General features: G+C 42.3%; 1 protein-coding gene across 1 annotated transcript in view; it reads left to right on the forward strand.

The window, feature by feature from the left end:
• Positions 1-13,899, forward strand: part of CDH4 (cadherin 4) — a 1,009,876-nt gene that overhangs the window by 140,066 nt on the left and 855,911 nt on the right. The window lies entirely within an intron of this gene.

Raw genomic sequence — 13,899 nt, forward strand, 5'->3', positions numbered from 1 at the left:
AATTTGTTACAGTACACGAGATGCCAAAAGATTAGGGCACAGATGCAGTAAATGGCTTGTACGGCAGGAGGTCGGTTAAAGGAACACTGAGCAAAACTGATACACTGTGGTATACATATTGTAGGGGCGGCTCAGGAAACAGAGGCAAAAAAAATAAATCTGAGAATTTCTGCGGTATGGCCCGCCCCTTCAGATGCTGCACTGGGCAACAGTACTGCCTTTTAGTGCTGGGGTCCTGGGTTTAAATCCTACCAAGGACAACATCTGCAAGGAGTTGTATGTTCTCCCCATGTTTGCGTTGGTTTTATCCAGATAGTCCCACACTCCAAAGACATACTGATAGGGAATTTAGATTGTGAGCCCCAGTGGGGACAGTGGTGATGCCTGTAAAGCCTGGGGAGTTAAAGATGTTCTCCACTACATTCTGTAATGCCACCACCGATTAAACCCTTCTAAAGAAGTATTTTGGGAAGTACCTCTGAGCGGCACTATAGCTAACCGTCTTGGACAGCGCGGTGGCTCAGTGGTTAGCACTGCAGCCTTGCAGCGCTGGGGTCCTGGGTTCAAATCCCACCAAAGACAACATCTGCAAGGAGTTTGTATGTTCTCCCCGTGTTTGCGTGGGTTTCCTCCAGGGTCTCCGGTTTCCTCCCACATTCCAAAGACATACTGATAGGGAATGTAGATTGTGAGCCCCAATGGGGACAGTGATGATAATGTGTGTAAAGTGCTGTGAAATTAATGGTGTTATAGATGTAAGTAAAATAAATAAATAACCGCTCACTTGGCATCACGTGACCTCAGCCGCTGCCTCTGCTGATGACAAGTTCCGGATCCCCTGCATTCCCGTGGTGTGACCCAGTTGCATGCACCCCTCCTGAAGGACTGGGTGTCACAGCCCAGTATCCAGCACGTGCTTTCATTAGCCACAAGCGCACGCCGGATACTGGGCTGTGACGTGCAGTGAATCACAACCCAGTCAATCAGGAGGGGTGCGCGTAACTGGGTCACACCACGGGAATGCAGGAGATCCGGAACTTGACGAGATGGCTGCAGCCGGGGTCACATGATGCTGAGATAGCGCCGCTCACAGGCACAGATGGCAACAAGAGGTATTTACAAAAATACTTCTTAGCAAGGTTTAAATCGCCGGGGACATTATCCAATGCAGTGGAGAACATCTTTAATGGTGTTATATACTGTAAGCGTAAGATTTAGGCTTTATGTTTACGGCCTCCATATGTCTCAGATTTTATACAGAATCTTTAATTTCATGTGTGTCCTCCAGTGACACAAGGACTTATCTATAGCATGAAGCTGCTCTGGTTCAGTAGTATGCTTGACTCCTTACCTCAAGTATTCCTTTAAGGGCTCGCTCACTCCGCCGGATATATCAGATTAGTGCTATGCGATTTTGTACCAGATAGTATTCGGACCAATGTTATTCAATGGGGCAGTGCGTGTGCACAATTTTTCGCAGCATGCTGTGATTTCATGACACCAATTCAAGTCCATGGGTGCGTGGAAAACATCAGACTGCACTTGGATTCCATATGAGTGATGACAGATTTTCACAGATTCATAGAATGGAGAAGATGGAGAAATCTTGTCCTCCATCTTCTCAGCATGTGCTCTGATTATCTCATCCGAGGGAACAGATCACACTGTTCTGACACTCTGATCAAACTTGAATCAGAGTTTGCTCTGAGTGTCATTAGTATAATAACGCCGGTTCTCTTGGAGTCTACGTCCATCTCACAATAGCCTTAAGAGAATGTGTCATCTTGAGGACCCCTTTCCGTCCGATCTGGTAGAGCACATAGACTTCATATATGGAGCTCTCCAGTCTGGGACCTATATGGTTATGGTGTCTCCTGCTTTAGGAAATCTGCTTTTCTGTCATAGAAATATAAAAACAAAATTTGGGCAAAAAAAAAGCCTGGTCATGTAACAGACACATAAAACAACACCAAGCAGATCCCGTTGACTATAATGTAGTCTCTTGGATTTCCATTAGGGAGGAAGTGTAGGAATGGACGTAGCCAAAGAGAGCAAACCATTCTGGTGTTGGTGGTCCTTATCACCTGCCATGCATGTACAGAGAAAATGTAGTAGGATATGCATCCATGCATATAGCCAGACAGTCTGTAAAGTCCGCTCCCCGTTAGGGGTTGTCTGCGCTGACTCAAAGGACCCATCAGCAGGAAGCCATGTGCCAGACAAGGGGTTGACAAGACGAGAAGTTGCGCCTAATGTGAATGATCTTTGTAATGTCTGCTGTAATGCTGCAGAACACACCCTTCACAGAGGTAGAATATCCATTAAAAAGGAATATCCAGAATGCTCGAGGCTTTCATTGTGATCCAACTAATCGGTCTGCTTGATAATTGTCATATCAGTGAATGTGTTCATCCATTGGCCTGAGTGGCAGATAGAGACACTTGCTAATGGTCTAGAATCCGCGTGAAGACATGAATAAAATACAAGTCATTCTGCGGAAGGCGGCAAAACTAACTACATAACAAAACTTATTAGGGAAGATTTCAGGGGTATAATGAGCGAGCAAATCTTTCATCTCCATTAATATACATCAAAGCCTTTATGCTACTGGTGTAAAACTATACTCTAATTGTTCCTACTTACTTATTACTTATTTACAGCGTAGCTTCACTTTTTGCTTAATTCTAAAGAAAAACGTTGAAAAGTTTTTGCATTGTTTGTTATTGTTGTTCTGTGCTTTACATTTACAGCTAAGACTATGGAAAAAAATCCTTCCAGTAATTGGTCTTTTAGTTTGGCATATTCGGAGGATTTATAATCTATCTTGCCAGTGTCAATTTATTTCAGGACCCTGGATATGTGCAAAAATCATGCACTAAGTCTTATTAAAGTCTTATTAAACCTAATGTTCAATGTTCTGTTGTTGATAAAAGATGATAAACTTCATAATTTATCCTTTAAAAGAGCTCTGTTTTTCTGATTTGATAAATAATATCATTTCGGCTGCATGCAGTCACCATTAGGGGGAGCTAACCACACAGTTTGTATTGAGCGGCATGGGAGCTGTATTCATCTGTATGCATTGGGCTCCCTCTAGTGGCAGCTACAGTTAGCCACTATGACAAGCCAAAGAAGCAGATCATTGCCATGCTGCTTCCAACCTCCGGCCTTCTAGCTGTCTCTCTTGTAGGTGTGAAACTGATCAGGACACAAGTAGTTAAATTGGGCCTAGATTGTACTAACTATGTAGTGTTGCAATTTGCAATGACAAAACTGATTGCTTTTGCTGCTTTTCTGCCCATTTTTTCCATCTTATAGGTGACTAAACAATTGTTACTCTTCATGGCATGTCCATTCATTTCCAGCTCACAAAAGATATTTGAAATACTGGAAAATATTGTAGCAAACTTTCATCCTTGAGCTATTTTCAGTTGCCATTCACTGGCAGCAAGTAGGAATCTTAAAAGTGTGGCCTTAAGTATACTGGAAAAACTGCAGACCTTTTCATCATAGGTCTTAACATATAGGCATTTCCCATTAGTGACATCACGCTGGCCTGTTATATCAATGGGTTTCAGGCTTGGACTGGCCCACTGGAGAATAGGAAAATCCTCTGGTGGGCCGCTTTACCAAAATAGGCCACAAGAGCAGTTCTTGGCACAATATACTGGAATCTTATTCATTTAACATTCCACCCTGTTCATTGTTATATAAATTTGTGATTGGATTTGGTTTCTGGTGGGCCCTTGGCACCCCAATCCGAATGTGCAAACTCCAGCCATGCAAGGGATTGTCAGGGCAGAAGAAGCTATTCATCACATATGTAAATTGCTCCGTGTGGCTAACGGCTCACGTGTGGCTATTTGTGGCTGCAGAACACATCCATCTCCTTCTCTGCAGCTATTAATAACCAGCACCCCTGGGTTTAGCCTCCAGTGTCTTGTGTTTTGCTGCATCTGCAACTTTCTCAGCCTCTTTTTTTTTTTCTGAGCTATTTTTCTCCCTTTTTATTTAGATAGTTTCATGCGCATAAATCTGCTTGAAATATGTGCATCCGGCAAGATGCCCTTGTTTCACACACTGTGCAGAGGCAACCGATGTGACATTGAAACAGTTTCAACCTGAGAAGCAAAGACTATTATTATTATTTTATGTGATGCATCTTTCCGAGAGCGGTAATTTAGTGATCTCTGAAGTTACCTACACACACAGCAGTCGCGGAAAGAGCCTGAATATGAAGGTTTCTTCTACTGTATTCAATAGCCCAAAGTGCAGTCTACCCCTGCAGCACAGAAAATCAATTACATATTCTGTGATACAATACCTAGTATCATAGCAGGATGGAAACAAGGTCTAAGTCTACAGGGTTGCAGTAACAACTTATTAAAAAGACCACTTAATTATTTTAATCAAGAGCACCATTTTGTTACAAGTGCCCCCTACTGGTAAACTGATCACATGGCATCCTGTTGCTGGAGAGCTATGCAGTCATTCGTAAACTCTGTAGAAAACCCAAATATCAAAAGGAATCTGACACCAAGTTTTTGATATGCCATCTGAGAGCAACATGATGTAGGTACTGAGACGCTGATTCCAGTAATGTGTCATTTGCTGGTCTGCATGCTGTTATTCTGATACAGTCACTGTTTTTCTGCTGCAGATCTAACAGAGCTAAGAAAGCTGGGCCCTATATAACCCGCCCACACCACTGATTGGCAGATTCCTGTGTGCACTGTGCATTGACAGAAAGCTGCCAATCAGTGGTGGTGGTGGTGGGTTATACAGAGCAGTTGACTAGGTTGAACGAGACACCTATTCCTGTAGAGATAATCTCCTGCTGATAAAACACTGATTTTATTAGAAAAGGCACACACGGCCTAGTAAGTGACACATCACTAGAATCAGGCTCTGATCCCCTACATCATGCTGTTCTCGGATTACATAGCAAAAACCTACTGACAGAATCCCTTTAAGCTTTCCAATAGTGCCCCCACAGTGAAATTGGAATATTACACAGCTCCCACTTCAATCAGTGGGTTGCCCTTATAGTGCATGGACATGTCTGGTCACTCTTTGTACTGAGTTTCTACTGTGGATCATAGTTCAGAGTCCAGACCAGGGAACCCACCTGTATTTGTGGATTATTTCCTAATAGGTTATTCAAAAATGGATCTTCTAAACCAGAAAACCCCTATATTGCAACTGAAGTAAAAATGAATTTTTAGTACCGTAATCTCTACAGCAGCCCCTATAATTATTAGGGAAGAGTCAGATGACCGTATAACTAGGACGAGGATCGCAACGCAATGCTCGGACTGGCCGTCGGTTCGCCCAACCCGAGCATGACAGGCTGTATTTCTATGCAGCTGTCATTCTCGAGTCAGAATTGCCGCCGGCCAGTCCGAGCATTGTGTTACGAATCTCATTCGAGTTATACGGTCGTCTGACTCTTCCCTAAGTCTGAGCCTTCGTGTAGCCAATGTCTTCTGTTCCCCTACACCAGAGGTGCTGAAGAGTGCAGCAATCCTCATCAATGCCATCACTGGGTCATTTCTCGTCAATTCAGCCATTGCCGTGCAATATGACTTGTAGGGCCCCGTTATGCAGGTCAGGTATTCAAATTATTTAGCGGCTGGGAATGAAGTGGTGTTTTCTTGACACTGCCCGACAATACAAGGCAGGGTCACTCAGACGTCATTACATGCACTCCTGTCCGCCTCTTTCCTTCCCTGCTATTAGGGCATTTGTGTAACAGACCTGTCATGTATGATCCTGCTGTGCTGATACTGAATCTCGGTCCTGATGACATCATTAGATAGTAAAAGTCTTTAGCCACCTGTCGCTGGCAGTAATCTGCTCTTTTCACAGTATAATTACACTGACCGTACCGTGCAGTAATAATGTGTAATGGCCGCAGACGGTGGAAAGGTAACATATTTCCATCACTATTTATAGTCCTAGCCGGGAAAAGTGAGCGGTGGCAGATTGTATAGCAGACATGTCCTACTATGTTGTGCTTCCTCTTGGAAGCGCAAAACCAACGACTAATAATGCCAATCAGCAGGCCGCAAGTGGAATATTTCCTTTACCCACTAACGCTTTAGACCATAGTGTGCACTTATCAATTATTACAATAGTTCCGCAAGTTTTAATAGCCTCAGGATACAATATTTCCAGGCCGTTGTAATGAGAAACCACATTCAACGTACAATGCCATAGCCTCGGCGGTTCTGCGCTAGGTGTCATTGACTAGAAGATTCAGCCAATTAACTTCGGAATTTCATAGGTAAAACACCTGTATTACTGACGTGAATGCACTGATTGCGCCTCTCTGTGGTACAGTGCGGTATTACAGGCTTATAAAGAAACCAGGTATGGGCAGCTCCATGTTTCACATGGCAAATTACCATTTTCATCAGCTCATTCTGACTTCTATATGTAAGGAATTGTTTTAATTGTAATAATTATCCACTTAAGGGGTTGTCCGGTCCAAATCAACAAGTCTGCAGTCACCCTGTATGACTGCAGACTTATGCATCCCCCAAGAGCACGCACTGTACGCTACGGGGATTCGCCAGTTTCTACCGTTTCCTCGTTATACATACTCCCGGCCAGAGCCCGTCGCTTGTATGGAGCGAGGCCGTGCCCCGACTAGTGACGCAGCCATCAAGTGGGCTTGGCCGATTGGAGGGAGCTGCCTCTCTCAATACAAGTGTATGGAGCAAGGTCGTGCCCACTGGACGGGCTGTGGTCAGGATTATGTATAACTCATACACACCCTCCGGTCACGGGTCAGAAACCGGCAAATCATTGCAGCGCACAGTACGTGCACTGAGGGAGTTCATAAGTCTGCAGTCACATAGGGTGACACATAGCGTGACTGCAGACTTATCGATTTGGACCAGGCAAACTGTTTAAGCTACAAGTCTGCAGACACTCTATGTGACTGCAGACTTGTGAAGCCTCATATTGTGTGCACTTTGCACTGTGAGAATTCTCCGGTGCACAGAGCGGACGCATTTGTGATCTTAAATATGCGATATGCTTACTCCTGGACACATTCGGACTAGACTGTTTATGCCTCACTCAATTCACTTTCATTGTGCGTGCAATGTGAGGATTCACAAGTCTGCAGTCAAATAGAGTGACTGCAGACTTGTAGTTTAAAGGTACCTTCACACGAAACGACTTTGTAACGATATCGTTAGCGATCCGTGACGTTGCAGCGTCCTGGCTAGCGATATCGTTTAGTTTGACACGCAGCAGCGATCAGGATCCTGCTGTGATGTCGCTGGTCGCTGAATAAAGTTCAGAACTTTATTTGGTCGTCAGATCGCCGTGTATCGTTGTGTTTGACACCAAAAGCAACGATACCAGCGATATTTTACACTGGTAACCAGGGTAAACATCGGGTTACTAAGCGCAGGGCCGCGCTTAGTAACCCGATGTTTACCCTGGTTACCAGCGTAAAATGTAAAACAAACAAACACTACATACTCACATTCGCATCCCCCGCCGTCCGCTTCCCACACTGACTGAGCGCCGCAAAGTGAAAGTGAAAGCACAGCACAGCGGTGACGTCACCGCTGTGCCCTGCTACTGCCGGCGCTCAGTCAGTCAGTCAGTGCAGGAAGCGGACGCCGGGGGACGCGAATGTAAGTATGTACTGTTTGATTTTTTTACATTTTACGCTGGTAACCAGGGTAAACATCGGGTTACTAAGCGCGGCCCTGCGCTTAGCAACCCGATGTTTACCCTGGTTACCCGGGGACCTCGGCATCGTTGGTCGCTTGAGAGCGGTCTGTGTGACAGCTCTCCAGCGATCAAACAGCGACGCTGCAGCGATCGGCATCGTTGTCGCTATCGCTGCAGCGTCGTTTCGTGTGAAGGTACCTTAAGGCCGGACAGCCCCTTTAATTTCGTTTTATCTTTAAAAAAAAGTCTTATCTTGGGATATCTTTTCTAATTAATTAGCTAGTTCTCCAGAGAGTTATGGTCTCGGGATATAACAGGCAAATCTAGGCCTCATTCAGACATCTGTGTTGCACATGCGTATTCTACCCGTGTTTTTCACAGATAGAGCACATATTTAAACCATTGCTACTATTCACATGTCTGTGTTTTGTCACAGACCATGTGTCCCCGCAAGCATCATGGAAATGTCCAATGTAAGTCTAGGGTCCATGAAAATCATGGACAACACATGGATGGCCTCAGTGTGCAGTCAGTGTGCTGTCCATGATTAACATTGTAATGAATTGGAAAAGCGTTGTAATTGACTTATTTATTCATCCATACAAGAAAATCACTGATGAAACACTGATGACTCTCAGATCCAGAACAGTAATGACAAACGCTTACAATAATCTTTCAAGAACCAACTGACATTGTAACGTTAGGGATATCTGTATTTGCACCAAGTTACATCCATTTGTTAGTGTTTGGAAATCCCATAGACTCTTGTCAAAAAATTGTTTTAAGGGCAACTGATTAGCAGCTTGTACAGAACTTTTAGTGATTTTTCTTTTTGATATACTGATACATGAAAATCTCATTAGGTAAGTCATTGCCCAAATATCACCACCATGTAATACCTAAATAATACCATCTATTACTGGCCCAAGTACTCCACTGTCGGGCTAAATCTTGAAGTTGAGTTGTCTTGGATCCCCAAATGAAAAGAGGTCTCGAACATTGCACTGGTTCCTCCCCCTAAAATATTGTGTTAGGGAACTTCTTCACAATAAGCTTGATATTAAATGTGTCTGTGATTGTTTAGCAAAATGCTGGACTAGATTCCTAATAGCCCTTCTAAACAATCCAAAAACAAGTCAAGTCGGAATGAAAAATAGTTGAACAGTATATAATAAAATGTAAGCCGTATGTTGATATGATTGCATGGACTGGGTCATGACTGATTCCAATTACAGAACTGGTGCCGACATCTTTCTTCCTGAAACGTCCGGAGCCTCGGGCTGGAGTCAATGGCTATGGAGAGCACTGACATTATTTCCATAACGTGGAAGATGGACAAGGAAATGTATAAGAGGGACATGACAGATCCTGTGAGTACTGCAGAGCCTATCAGGAAGGAAATCCTTGGGATTGATGGGTCTAATAAGCAGAGGGATAGAACAGTCTGAAAGAACGGACATTGTGAACATGTACTGTGCCTGGAACGTTAGTAACGAAAATAAAGGTTGTGCCCAATACTGCATGATGCCATTTACTGAACTGAGACTGTTAAATAAAATAGGACTGGTTAAGCAGAACCGGGTGTTGGCTGGTTTATGTGGGGCTGTTCCTGGACCAAGAAGAAAAGAGACAGTGGAGGCTTGCGGCCAAACTGTGAATGTACTACAGCACATACAGCACATGGGAATCCGGACGCCATTTATTTGTAGGGTACCATGACTACCGCCCTGTGTACCTTACATTTAAACAGTTTTTTTAAATTTTCCCATAAACCACAATGAATATGGCGGCATCATGGATTTCCACTACTTTACTTTATTCCTTACCTTGATGATGACTTGGTCACAGATGTGACCACACAGATGTGACCCTACGGTGCTACCTGACTCTACTCCCTAGCATGGAAAATACACGTGAGCTGCCTCCAGACATCGTCAGGCAGTTCTGTGACCATGTAGTTGAGGACAGCGTAGAAAGTCATTGAGGGTTGCATGTGGGTCTTGGACAGGAGGTTGTGCACCCCAAGACTGCAAGATTGTCATAAAGAAGAGGACCTGTCTCTTCTGGAGCTCTTCCTGCCGCTCTAATATATTTCTGGTTTCCTATCCTGTTGCTTTCACCTAGCTCAGCCACGTTATTATTTTTTTAAGCAGCAAAATAATGAATATCCTAAAAATGTAACAGCCGCAATAATGACGACAATCTTGAACTTATTATGGTTCATCTCTGCTACATGTGTTGCCAAAAGCAGAAAAAGCCCAAAGAAAATGCCAAACAAAGGCTCTCTGTATTTTCCTTGCATATTTTTTTCCTCAAACTTTTTTTCTATATTTTTTAAGCAGGAAACATATTGGAATAATGTAATGCTCTCCTAAATTGGCTTCTGTGGCAGGCATACGCACAGATTCACAGCTGGGCGCCAAACCTGATTACACTTGTGCTTTTAGTGAAGAGAAGACAATTTCTTTCCATTCTGCTTCTTTGAAAACCCCTCAGCATAAGGTACAGACATACAGCTGGTATCTGTAAAGGGCTCACTACTGGACATTATAATCTGTCATAGGCTATTGAATGGGTGATTGAGCTAACACTGGATCTCCACCAATGCCAAAAAAAGACATGAATACAAAATCTAATCCATTTCGTACATTAGAAATATAGTCTTCTTTATGGGTGTTCAACGCTTATTTGTAATCAGTCCCTTTTGATCCTGGTAGACTGGTGCAAAACAAATCCCCTTATCCAGGTGGATGCCACATGGGTTAGATGCCTGCTGAGATCGAGATAACACCAAGATAAGAGCACAGCAAGTAAAAACTTCCTCGTTAGGGTCAGTGCACGTTAATTAGTTGTTGAATAGTCGATTTTTTGACTACTAACTCCCCCATCAACATGCAGATCATACTTGGATCTATCTAAATGAGGAGATGTGACCTTCTTATGTGACATCTCTCATACATCTGCCAGAGGAGCAACATCTGCTCTTTCAGGAGATTGATCGACTGCAAAGTGACAGCAAGATACTGTAGTCCGATTTTACAGTGCCCCCTATAGTGTCTGTGTCTTCATAAACATAGCAATTCGAATTACCCATAAAGGTGATATTTAGAGTTCCCCACAAACGTGGCATAATATAATGAATTCACTTCTACAGGTGACTGGTACAGCCTACCTATAACTGTATCTGCCAAGGGAACGGACATGAAAATTTGAAGGCTGTTGATCAACAATGCCAAGAATCGGGTTTGAATAATATCACATACTCTATATGGGAGGTGTTTGGACTTGCACCAAAAACCTTATGTCCATGTTATAGACCAGCTTATTATAGGGGAATGGCACCAACACCAAGCATCCAGCACTACTATACTCGCTATTTTTCATCCTGTTGGTGCCACTGACCATGGTATTGTAGGTGATGGAAGGAATCTGGAAGAATGAGAGACTCTGAATCTGTAAGGTCCAAGAAGAGGTGGAGGGAGAAAGAACATCCATAATATTAAACTGCGTTGGCATACTAAGAAAGTTGATAAATTTGTAGGCGAAAGACCAAAATTTGCCTTTTTTAAGAATATCCTGACAGCAAAAAATATAAAAAAAATGCCCTGGCCTTATGACACCTCTGAATTTGACTAGACTTTATTTTTTTAATTAAAAGTTTGGGGCTAAATCAATTTTTAGGAAAATCTCTAAGTTAAGTACAGGTATAAATTGAGAAATGATTTGTATAGTGGTATGTTCTTTGTACTGCAACTTTTTAGCTGATCTTCCTGTATATTTCTTAAGAGATCTGAGAAGACTGGAGAATCTGAGTAGAAAATCATTGCCATCTTCTTCCACAGATCTTCTTGTCTTTTCAGGGGTTAGAATGTATTTTATGAAGAGGGTAAAATTTGTCTAGAAAATATCCATTGATTCAGCTTCAAGCCACTTTTGCCGTCTCACTCGTTCTGCCTCTAACCCCTTAATAAACCATTGAGACGTTGCTTTGAGAACGGGACTTAACAAAATTCAGGTTTTATCCCTCATTCATAACATGCTTTATGAGATGACATAAAGGAGATCAGCATTTACCCATCTGGTACAAAGAGTTATTGCAGTGACACCTTTCTTTTACATGGAAGCAAGTGGAAACACTACGTCGCTTTACGAGATATTAAAAAGAAACTGATGGAGGAAAAAACTTCCGTTGCCGATTCCCCCACTTGTCCCTATAAGAAAGGGCACTATATACTCAGCAAAAAATCTCTGATCCAGATCTTCCCTTACTCTGAATCTGAGGATGGAAGTGCTGGCAATTTGTATCAAGGCAAACCACCAGTAATTCTCCAGTACAATAAGTGGTGACATGGAGATCTGGGCTGGTGCACAATGAACGTGAACATTTTCTACTGTATATTTATCAGATTGTAATGAATTAGCATCATGCTGATTGACAGCCTTTTCCCTGCAGTTAGACACAGGTAGCTGTCCATCAGCAAGACGTCGGCAGTCACACCCACTCAACAGATCAGCCTAGTAAAGAAAGAGCTGCTCTGTTGACGTGAGGCGACCACCTGAGCCAACAGAAATCATCGCCAAACAGGTAGGGAGTCCGCAACCACCTGCCTGTAACTACTTATCCACATAGCAAAAAAATATCCAAAGTCCCTGATAACCCCTTTAAAGCATCTCATGAAAAGTTAATGATAAACTGTAGGTACCCCAATGTCATCCATATTCTACAGCCAGGTGCAGTTCCAGGGTTTGGACATTTTAGCCTTTGAAAATTCCTTTTTTATGCAGAAGATTCATTTCCTAACATCAATTCATGTTGCCTTGGCTTACAAAAAGGAATTATGTAAAATGCATTTCATAATAAAACTCGGTACCCATTTTATGATGGCGAGAAGAGTGCTACATGGTTCAGAGCAACAAAGTGTTCCCAGGAAATGATTTCAGGTGGCTGTGCTAGGTCAGAACACATCCCCTCGTAATAATAATGACAGTGACATAAATGGGATTGAAGTCGGCTGCAAAATAAAAAGTGAACAATGAACTTATAAGAGGACAGTAGATAGGATTTTGAAGAAATACTTATTCTGTCACATTTACAACCATACCCTTGGTCTTCCTAATGCAGAAGCTGGCTCATTTTTTACCATCATGTCTGCTTACATACCTACATTGCCTGGCAGATTGTCACATTCATGTATAACGCATTACAGTACCCGTTTATTGTTTTGCTCTTGTTTTATGAACTTTACTACATTTTCCATCATTCGAAGAATTTATGTAATTAATTGACGATTCTTTTCCATCAAGGACTAAATCATTAAAAGCTAAAAATTTGAAGGTTTTACATTAATGTTGATTTTTTTTAAAGCTGCCTGGAAATCCAAATTTTTACTATTTAGATATTAACTAATCTGAGTTATATCCTGGGTCAAATAAATTATTCTACCATGTACTGACGCATACATACTGTGGATGGCATGGGAGGCAAAAGTAAATGGCATGTGTGGGACCCTCATGCAATAAATGTCTATAATAGGAATACCCTTACCTTTTAGTGTTTCACTAAAGGCATCTCAGCCCCCAACGCATCATGTTTTCAGGATTTCCTTAGCGTTCCACTGTTGAGAGAAACCTGTGGCAGTTTCTAAAGCCTTCATAATAATTCCATTACGTGTGCAATACTAAGGAAATCCTGAAAATATGATTTGTTGGGGGCCCTGAGGACTGGATTTTGAGACCCATTAAGAGAAAAAAAAGGTGTGAGGAATACAGTATTAAATTAAATATGTGAAGTCCATATTTATGAAGGTCTGCACTAGACTACTAAATTATTATTACAGTATCATATGTGACTCCTTTTGGAGAGCATTAACAGCATTTCCTTTAGTTTTCTCACTGATGTCTTTGATGACATATCTTGCTATTCCAAACTATTGACAGACAAAACAGATTTCCATTGTTGGGAACCAACCATGGAACATTGATCATTGATTATTACAGATAATTACTACATCTATAGTCATCTTTAAGATGTCTAAAGCTTTCCAATGGCTTCAATATTCTTAATGTTCTCCTATACTCATGCATACATGCTTAGCTTGGTTGAGCATCCATTTGTACGTGGGGAGGAGAGAAAGTTACCACCTGAAAAGAAAGACTCCTAGGTTGACGTTCAATATGACATCCTAACAACTCAGTGCAATACAC

The sequence above is a fragment of the Ranitomeya variabilis genome, chromosome 4 (assembly GCF_051348905.1).
Source record: "Ranitomeya variabilis isolate aRanVar5 chromosome 4, aRanVar5.hap1, whole genome shotgun sequence".
Classification (NCBI taxonomy): domain Eukaryota; kingdom Metazoa; phylum Chordata; class Amphibia; order Anura; family Dendrobatidae; genus Ranitomeya; species Ranitomeya variabilis.